This window comes from Nomascus leucogenys, chromosome 23, assembly GCF_006542625.1.
Source record: "Nomascus leucogenys isolate Asia chromosome 23, Asia_NLE_v1, whole genome shotgun sequence".
Lineage (NCBI taxonomy): Eukaryota > Metazoa > Chordata > Mammalia > Primates > Hylobatidae > Nomascus > Nomascus leucogenys.
In genome coordinates this window covers 24638239-24648879 of record NC_044403.1, presented here as the reverse complement: position 1 = coordinate 24648879, position 10641 = coordinate 24638239, and the positions used below count along the sequence as shown (strand labels likewise).

At 48.2% G+C, this 10641-nt stretch overlaps 1 non-coding gene across 1 annotated transcript; it reads left to right on the top strand.

Annotated features, from left to right (window-relative positions):
- The first annotated feature begins 10305 nt into the window (after positions 1-10305).
- On the top strand, positions 10306-10437 carry LOC115832971. Its single transcript, XR_004028381.1, has one exon.
- Positions 10438-10641: the final 204 nt, after the last annotated feature.

The window sequence follows — 10641 nt, the reverse complement described above, 5'->3', positions numbered from 1 at the left end:
AATCCCAGCACTTCGGGAGGCCAAGACGAAAGGATTGTTTGAGGCCAAGAGTTCAAGACCAGCCTGGGCAACATAGCAAAACCCTGTCTGTAAAAAAAATAATAATAGTAAGAGCTATGGTAGGCGCAGTGGCTCATGCTTGTAATCCCAGCACTTTGGGAGGCCGAGGTGGGCAGATCACTTGAGGTCAGGAGTTCAAGACCAGCCTGGCCAACACGGTGAAACCCCATCTCTACTAAAAATACAAAAATTAGCCAGGCATGGTGGCTACTTGGGAGGCTGAGGTGGGAAGCCTTGAGCCCGGGCGGTGGAGATTGCAGTTAAGCTGAGATCATGCCATGACACTCCAGCGTGGGTGACAGAGCCAGGCCCTGTCTCAAAAACAAAAGTCTAGAACAACAGAGACGAGAATTGAGGTATTTCCATGAGACTAGAGTTTAGAATACAGACCTAGCAGAGCTCATTAGAGCACAGATAGGACAGAAATAAGGCAAAAGTGCCCTGGAGTGATGGTGAGAAACATAAGGTGGTATTTGGGCTTTGCGTTTAAGTGCTGTTAGGTACATGTTTGTGAGTCATACTGGCTTATGGGACCAGGGACAGGAGAGACAGCCAGTTAGGCAAGGAATTACAGCCACTGGGTAAGACCCAGGCTCAGATGCGATATGTTCTTTGAGTATAACTGTTAACAAGGAGCAAAGCTCCAGTCAGTGTAGAAAATGGTGGTTTGCTTTTAATTCACTTTCCTTTTGCAACTTTCATATCTAGTCATTCACTTCTTTAATTCTTCATAAACTGTTTTATAGCTGTCATTCTAATTCTCACTACTACCACCTTAGTATCAACATTCTTCATGGTGAAAAGATGAGTAGAGACAATGATATTGACCCTCTTTGGGGAATTTGAGGGGAAAAAAATGCCCAGTAGCCATAGGATTAAGAATATAAAATAGACTTACTTCCTTCCTTCCTTCCTTCCTTCCTTCCTTCCTTCCTTCCTTCCTTTCCTTCCTTCCTTCCTTCCTTCCTTCCTTCCTCTTTCCCTCTGTGGCCCAGGCTGCAATCCACTCAGCTCGCTGCTGCCCGCGCCGCGGACTGCCTGGGACTGCCGCCGCACGCCACCGCTGCCTGCTTTTTCTCGTTTGCCTGCAGGCGCGCGGTCGCCATGTTGGCCACGCTGCTCGCCAGCTCCTGACGCCGAGTGCTCTGCCCGCCTCAGCCTCCCGAGCCCCTGCCCGGCCACCGCCCCGTCTGGGACGTGGGGAGCGCCTCTGCCCGGCCGCCCCGTCCGGGAAGAAGTGAGGAGCGCCTCTGCCTGGCCGCCCCGTCTGGGAAGAGGTGAGGGGTACCTCTGCCCGGCCGCCCCATCTGGGAAGTGAGGAGCACCTCTGCCCGGCTGCCCCGTCTGGGAAGTGAGGAGAGCCTCTGCCCGGCCACCTATCGTCTGGGAGGTGAGGAGCGCCTCTGCCCGGCCGCCCCGTCCGGGAAGAAGTGAGGAGCGCCTCTGCCCGGCCGCCCCGTCCGGGAAGAAGTGAGGAGCGCCTCTGCCCGGCCGCCCCGTCCGGGAAGTGAGGAGCGCCTCTGCCCGGCCGCCCCGTCCGGGAAGAAGTGAGGAGCGCCTCTGCCCGGCCACCCCGTCTGGGAAGTGAGGAGCGCCTCTGCCCGGCCGCCCCGTCTGGGAGGTGAGGAGCGCCTCTGCCCGGCCACCCACCGTCTGGGAAGTGAGGAGCGCCTCTGCCCGGCCACCCACCGTCTGGGAAGTGAGGAGCGCCTCTGCCCGGCCACCCACCGTCTGGGAAGTGAGGAGCGCCTCTGCCCGGCCACCCACCGTCTGGGAAGTGAGGAGCGCCTCTGCCCGGCCACCCACCGTCTGGGAAGTGAGGAGCGCCTCTGCCCGGCCACCCACCGTCTGGGAAGTGAGGAGCGCCTCTGCCCGGCCGCCCCGTCTGGGAAGTGAGGAGCGCCTCTGCCCGGCCGCCCCGTCCGGGAAGTGAGGAGAGCCTCTGCCCAGCCACCCATCGTCTGGGAAGTGAGGAGCGCCTCTGCCCGGCCACCCATCGTCTGGGAAGTGAGGAGCGCCTCTGCCCGGCCGCCCCGTCTGGGAAGTGAGGAGCGCCTCTGCCCGGCCACCCACCGTCTGGGAAGTGAGGAGCACCTCTGCCTGGCCACCCACCGTCTGGGAAGTGAGGAGCGCCTCTGCCCGGCCGCCCCGTCAGGGAAGTGAGGAGCGCCTCTGCCCGGCCACCCACCGTCTGGGAAGTGAGGAGCGCCTCTGCCCGGCCACCCACCGTCTGGGAAGTGAGGAGCGCCTCTGCCCGGCCACCCCGTCTGGGAAGTGAGGAGCGCCTCTGCCCGGCCACCCCATCTGTGAAATGAGGAGCACCTCTGCCCGGCCACCTATTGTCTGGGAGGTGAGGAGCGCCTCTGCCCGGCCGCCCCGTCCGGGAAGAAGTGAGGAGCGCCTCTGCCCGGCCGCCCCGTCCGGGAAGAAGTGAGGAGTGCCTCTGCCCGGCCGCCCCATCCGGGAAGAAGTGAGGAGCGCCTCTGCCCGGCCGCCCCGTCTGGGAAGTGAGGAGCGCCTCTGCCCGGCCGCCCCGTCCGGGAAGAAGTGAGGAGCGCCTCTGCCCGGCCGCCCCGTCTGGGAAGTGAGGAGCGCCTCGGCCCGGCCGCCCCGTCTGGGAAGTGAGGAGCGCCTCGGCCCGGCCGCCCCGTCTGGGAAGTGAGGAGCGCCTCGGCCCGGCCGCCCCGTCTGGGAAGTGAGGAGCGCCTCTGCCCGGCCACCCATCGTCTGGGAAGTGAGGAGCGCCTCTGCCCGGCCACCCATTGTCTGGGAAGTGAGGGGCGCCTCTGCCCGGCCACCTATCGTCGGGGAAGAAGTGAGGAGCGTCTCTGCCTGGCCGCCCCGTCTGGGAAGTGAGGAGCGCCTCTGCCCGGCCGCCCCGTGTCTGGGAAGAAGTGAGGAGCGCCTCTGCCCGGCCGCTCCGTCTGGGAGGTCTACAATGGAGGCCAGAAGCAATGTGGGGGCTGGACATGGTGGCTCACGCCTGTGGTCCCGGCACTCTGGGGGGCGAGGGGGGTTGATCACTTCGGGCTAGGAGTTCGAGACCAGTCTGGCCAACTTGGCGAAACATGAAAAATACAACAGACAAACCAACCAACCAACTCAGTGACAACAAAACAGGTCTACCCTGGAGTCATACTCTAATTTTTTCTATTTTCCTCCCTTTCTGATCCTTTATCCCACTTTCTTTTTCTTCCTCTTCCTTCTCCCTCTTCTTTGTCAAATAGAGGATTGGGTTATTATCACTGATCCACATAAAGTCCCTCTCTACCTTATTTTAACTCCCACCCCCCATTTCTATTCCCCGACTTCCCATGTGTAACCTTCCTAATATGTTTGATACGCAAAAAAAAAAAAAAAAAAAGAAATTCTACAACAACAACAACAACAACAAAAAAAAAAAAAAAAAAAAAAAAAAAGAATATAAAATAGAAAGTGAAGAAAGGGGCAGGTATGATGGATTGCATGCAAGTTAAAATCTTATAGAACAGAAACTGAGTAAGCCAGGAATTCAGCTGACAAGGGAGGTGAGCAGAGGAAACCCTTAGAAAAGGAGATATTCAGAGAGACAGAGGCCATGAGGTCCCTGAAAAACAAAAAGAAAAAGTAGCCAATCACTACAGCCATCTCAGTTATTCAATCCAACACAAATGTAGGTGTTGCTCTGAGGCATTTTGTAGATATGTCTAAAGTTCATAATCCATTGATTTTAGGTATGGAAGATGATTCTAGATCATTGGGTGTGCCTGACTGAATTAGCTGAAAGAAGGTAAGAACAGAAGTGAGGCTTCCCTGAAGAAGAAATTCCACCTACAGAATATAGCATTGTTCACGTACTAGAGTTCTAGCCTGCCCTTCCGACAGCCTCCCCTGCAGATCTGGGACTTCCCTTGCCATCCCCCATAACCACCTACGCCAGTATAGCTCCACCCACAGTCCTCTTTCTCCGGTTTAACCCTGACTGTTAAACTCTTTCCTACAGATTGCTCAACCCTCAAAAACTGTTTTGTAAGTCGTTGTTGGAACAAGGACTTGAGCGCTCGAGGCCATCCTTTCCAGGTTGATCCCGTTGCTGTGGAATGTTACAGCACAGGGGTCCTACAGACGCAGCTTTGTGATCACTGTCCCAGGCTATTACATGTGGAAGGACAGTTTTTAGACACTCAGAGAACCATGCCATCTCCTCTGCTAGATTTCAATTTTACTGGAATTTTCTTAACTCCTTAAAGCTGTGAAATATTCTATAGGGTAATAAGAAAATGCTGCAGAATATAGAATAATGAAATTCATATTGCTTCCTAAGTTTAAAATAGTATTACTTTTCTTTAATTTTAATTATTAAGGATATCCGGTGCTTCTTTCTCTCATCTATTCTGTCTTCCTGGAGATAACCACAGCTAATAGGTTGGAGTTTTTTTTTAGCCCTTTTGCTAAGCATATGTATATATGTATGTATATGTTTGAAAAGAAGGCTATATGTGTCTGTGTGTGTTATCTATCTACATACACACACATGTTAAAACATAAATGAGATCAAGCTATGCAAATTATTTGTCCAGTTTTTTTTTTTTTTTTTTGAGACAGGGTGTCACTGTGTCACGCAGGCTGAGTACAGTGGCGCAATCAAAGCTCGTTGCAGCCTCAATTTCTCAGGCTCAGGTAATCCTCCGCCATCAGCCTGAGTAGCTAGGACTACAAGCATATGTCAGCACACCTGGCTATTTTTTTTTTTTTAAGACAAGAGTCTCACTCTGTTGCCCAGGCTGGAGGTCTGTGGTGAGATCTTGGCTCACAGCAAGCTCTGCCTCTTGGGTTCAAGCAATTCTCATGCCTCAGCCTCCTGAGTAGCTGGGATTATAGGCACCCACCACCAATCCTGGCTAATTTTTGTATTTTTAGTAGAGACAGAGTTTCACCATGTTGGCCAGGCTGTTCTTAAACTCCAGACCTCAAGTGATCCTCCCGCCACAGCCTCCCAAAGGGCTGATATTACAGGCATGAGTCACTGCATCTGACTGAATCTGATCTTTTAGATGTTGACATTTTAAGATGAAAAGTTTGGCTGATCCAAAGGTAGCAAGTTACCTCAATTGACTGTTCACAGTTACAGATGAAACTCCTTGTTCTATTCTTTCCCTACCTTCCCACTGCTGCACTTAACTATCTTTAAGAAGAAGTCCTTAAAATGGGCCAGGCTTGGTGGCTTAGGCCTGGATTCCCAGCACTTTGGGAGGCTGAAGCAGGAGGATCACCTAAGGTCAGGAGTTCGAGACCAGCCTGGTCAATATGGTGAAACCCTCTGTCTACTAAAAATACAAAAATTAGCCGGGCATGCTGGTGGGTGCCTGTAATCCCAGCTACTAGGGAGGCTGAGGCAGGAGAATCGCTTGAACCCAGGAGGCGGAGGTTGCAGTGAGCCTAGACTGTGTCATTGCCCTCCACCCTGGGCAACAAGAGCAAAACTCCATCTCAAAAAATAAAATAAAATGAACAAAAATGATGAAACATCTGAGAAAATTTGATTAGATCTGTTAACATCATTGAGATATTTAGGATATTTAAGAAAACTTATTTTGCCATTTTGTAGGTTTAATTTATTAGATTTACTTGCAAATCTGCCATGTAAAGCATTTAAGCTGGTTAAAACAGTTTATGTTAATATGCATGATGTAATTTAAAACATTAAAAGTAGTGTAAGCTGGGTGCTGTTGTGCGTGCCTGTAGTTCCTGCTACTGGGGAGGCTGTGGCAGGAGGATCACTTGAGCCTAGTGGTTTGAGTCCAGCCTGGGCAACATAGCAAGACTCCAGGAAAGAAAAGAAAAGGAAAGAAAAGAAAAGAAAAAAGAGAAGAGAAGAGAGGGGAAGGGAAGGGAAGGGAAGGAAAGGGAAGGGAAGGGAGAAAGGAGGGTGGGAGGGAAGGAAGGAAGGAAGGAAGGAAGGAAGGAAGGAAGGAAATAGTGTAATCAAATTTGCCAATAGGATTTTTTAGCCAGATGTGGCAGCCCAGGCTTGTAATCCCAGTGTTCTGGGAGGCTGAGGCAAGAGGATCCTTTGAGGCCAGGAGTTTGAGACCAGCTTGGTCAACATAACAAATGTCCATCTCTACAAATAATATTTTATTTATTTTATTATTTTTTAATTAATTTTTTTTCTATATAGAGACGAGGTGTCACTGTGTTGCCCAGGCTGGCCTCAAACTTCTGGGCTCAAATGATCCTCCTGCCTCGGCCTCCCAAAGTGCTGGGATTATAGGCATGCACCACAGTTCCTGGCCCTCTACAAATTATTTATTTACTTATTTTGAGACAGGCTCGCTCTGTCACTGGGGCTGGAGTGCAGTGGTGCGACCACGGCTCACTGCAACCTCTGCCTCCTGGGCTCAAGCACTCCTCCCATCTCAGCCTCCCCAGTAGCTGGCAATACAGATGCGCACCACCACGCCTGGCTAATTTTTTGTATTTTTAGTAGAGATGGAGTTTTACCATGTTGCCCAGGCTGGTCTCGAAATCCTGAGCTCAAGCCATCCTCCTGCCTCAGCCTCCCAAAGTGCTGGGATTACAGGCATGAGCCACTACGACCGACCTCTACAAATAATATTTTTTTAAAAAGTAGTCGGGCATGGTGGTATATGCTTGTAGTCCCAGCTACTTGAAAGACTGAGGTAGGAGGATTGCTTGACCCTAGGAGTTTGGGACTGCACAGTGAGCTATGACCATACCATTGCATTCTAGCCTTGGTGATAGAATGCCGGATCTGTCCCACAGACCCTGGCCGAGCCACGGATGAAAGGAATACTCAGACACAGGTATGCAGTGTAAGAGCCGCTAAGGGACTGCTGGCAGAGCAAGCACTCTCGAGCAGCTGGAGCTGCTTGCATTTATTTAGTATAAACATAATGCGAAAGCCTGGAGCAAACACAATCTGCAGGTAATTAACATTATTGTTCCCCCTTACCTGGAGCAGTCACTCGGGGTTGGCCAAAGATGGTTTCTGGGCAACATGGGTAAACAAGCCTATTTAGATAAATTCCCCTGTACTTCCTTGTACCTATTTCTTTCTTTTTTTTTTTTTTTTTTTGAGACGGAATCTCGCTCTGTCGCCCAGGCTGGAGTGCATTTTGCCCTCTGCCTCAGCATAAGAGAACAGGTGCCTCCAGCTTATTCTCCCCAGAAGCTTTGCAGAGCCTTCTGACCTTTCAAAAGGCCTGCTTCTTTCCCTATAGCTTCTTCCACCACTCTGACCTATCTCCCACAGCAAAGCAAGATTCAGTCTCAAAAAAAATAATAATTCTGTTTTTAAAAATATAATCTCTATCTTGAGTTGCTCCAATATTAAAGAACAAGTGAAAGTGGTTGTCATTTAATGCAAAAAATTAGATTTGTAAGTCATATAACACAATTTTTAAGTTTGAAATAGGACCAGCCATGGTGGCTCACACCTGTAATCCTAGCACTTTGGGAGGCCAAGGCAGGCGGATCACTTGAGGTCAGGAGTTCGAGACCAGCCTGGCCAACATGGCAAAGCCCCGTGTCTACCAAAAATACAAAAATTAGCCAGGCGTGGTGGTACATGCCTGTAATCCCAGCTACTCAGGAGGCAACAGAATTGCTTGACCAGTGGGGAGGCAGAGGTTGCAGTGAGCCAAGATCATGCCACTGCACTCCAGCCTGAGCAACAGAGCAAGCCTCCATCTCAAAGAAGAAAAAAAAAGTTTGAAATAAAGGCTTAAAATTCCAAAATACTATAAATAATGCTTTCTGTGATGAAAAGTTTTTTTGTTTTTTGTTTTTTGTTTTTTTTTGAGATGGAGTTTCACTCTTGTTGCCCAGGCTGGAGTGCAGTGGCATGATCTTGGCTCACTACAACCTCCGCCTCCTGGGTTCAAGTGATTCTCCTGCCTCAGCCTCCCAAGTAGCTGGGATTACAGGCGCCCGCCACCAAGCCCAGCTAATTTTTGTATTTTTAGTAGAGACAGAGTTTCATCATATTGGTCAGGCTGGTCTCGAACTCCTGACCTCAGGTGATCCACCCACCTCGGCCTCCCAAAGTGCTGGAATTACAGGTGTCATCCACTGTGCCTGGCTGCCAACTTTCATTTTAAAACTTCATATAATATTTTATCCATGTACATGGATTGCCAAAGCTTATTGAAGGCAGAGACTTTATTTAGTTAAAAGTTTTCTTCATATATCTTCATGATGTCACAATGCTATCTATGCACATAGTAGAGTTAATCAGCAAATATTTGGAAGAATAAATAAATAATTAACAAACTCTATTTCTCGTGAAATCTTAAAAATAATTATTGTCTGCTGGGCATGGTGGCTCATGCTTGTAATCCCAACACTTTGGGAGGCCAAGGTGGGTGGATCACTTGAGATCAGGAGTTCGAGACCAGCCTGGCCAACATGGCTAAACCCCATCTCTATGAAAAACACAAAAAATTAGCAGGGCGTTGTGGTACATGCCTATAGTTCCAGCTACTCAGGAGGCTGAGGCAGGGGAATCACTTGAACCCAGGAGGCAGAAGTTGCAGTGAGCTGAGATCACGCCACTGCACTCCAGCCTGAGCGACAGAGCAAGTACTGTGTCTCAAAAAAAAAATAATAATAATAATGATAGTCATTGTCTCTATTACAAAGTGATTCTCAGTAATGTATAAGAAATAGTGAACATTACAGGCTATTGCAATAGACTAAGCAAAAGTTATTGATGGCTTGAACTAAAGTGTGTCAATGGCTTCCAGCCAAAAGGCACCAGGAGCTCACCTAGAGTTGAACAAATTGGGTCTATTACTCACTGCAGTGAGGGGAGAACACACATCATGGGGAGACATGAGCTATGAGTTGTCTCAGTAAGAGGGTGTTAAAAAGAATGAGTAATAGAAGTTGGACTTTGGTGAGTGTATAGAGCACCCTTCATGTAACTAACTCCAGCTGGGCGTGGTGGCTCATGCCTGTAATCCCAGCACGTTGGGAGGCCAAGGCAGGAGGATCACTGGAAGTCAGAAGTTCGAGACCAGCCTGGCCAATATGGAGAAACCCCGTCTCTACTAAAAAAAAAAAAAAAAAATAGCTGGGTGTGGTGGTGTGTGCCTGTAATCCCAGCTACTAAGGAAGCTGAGGCGGGAGAATCGCTTGAACCCAGAAGCCAGATGTTGCAGTGAGCAGAGATCATGCCATCACACTCCAACAGAGCGAGACTCCATCTCAAAAAAAAAAAAAAACAACAACAAAAAGACATAACTAACTCTATCTTATTAAAAAAGATGCCATTTTACATTTCATAGGACACTTTGCCAATAAGAATAACATGTTTTGTTTAATAAATAAATTTTTTTAAAGGCTGCATACAACCAGATAAAAACACAAACACACTCTTCCACTATCAGTTCTCACCAAATACTCTATGAATATGAAAAAGATTAGGCCTTCAGCAACTCCAAATAGCCATCCTAAGTGACACCTTCTTGCAGTCACTCATGATAAAAACCTGGCATCTGCCACCAAAGGCTCTGCCACCTCCCAGTTTTCCTTACATGACCAGCAAACCACCCACGCCAGACCCGGACTCCTTTTATCATCTGCACTCCCACTAAACTAGTTCGTTAACCCTTTCTCCTAGCTCACTCTCTCTCTCTCTCTTTTTTTAATGTTAAATGTTACTTTGTTTATTGTAAAATACTTAACCTATAATATTTATATATTAATTTAATATACTATAATAATGTATGGTTTACAATATTGACTGACTTATAAAGTGACTTGAGCCCGTGTCTCTGCGGCTCTGACTACCAAAGAAACAAAAAGTACTTTTAAAAAATGGCCTCCTTAAGAACTCCATATAATCTGTAACTTTTGTGATTAAAATAACATCGATAAAATCCTAACATTGTAAAAACACACAAACATACATAGACTTGGTTATTTCTAACCTTACACCACTCATGGCTGTCGGGTGATTTGCGGGGAGGGTCAAATAAAATGAAGATTAGCTTTGGATTAGATGTTGTTAGGGAATCGGGTCAATTCTGTAATTGGGTATGTGAATAGATACTATCTCAGGGAGGGCAGATTAGAACAAGGATAAAGCTGTAATTAGTAAAGAAGTAGCAGCCACTTGTCCTGGACTAGGCTATTTCTGCTCCCCTGAGCTCGGTCACTGAATATGTGAATGGATATTATCTCAGGGAGGGCAGACTAGCACAAGGATAAAGCTGTAATTGGTAAAGAAGTAACAGTCACTTGTCCTGGCCTAGGCCATTTCTGCTCCCCTGCACTCGGTCCTAACAGGGTAGTCTGGCAGGACACACAGCAATCTCCCTCTCAGTTTAGGAGGGCCGTCTCCTGAGAATAGGGCTGGCAGGAAAGGACAATTTAAGATTAAAAAAGAAAAAAGAAAATGTAGCAGTCATTCATTTTTAGCCAAGAGAGGGGATGTTTGATGTTTTGTGTTTGATATTTTGTGGGTGGCACAGTGAACTTGTTTGTTTGTTCGTTTTCTGTATTTAGACAAAATTATGAAGAGGCTTTGCTTTCTCATTTTATCATAGTCTTAGAGTAACTTTTTCTGAGGTTGGG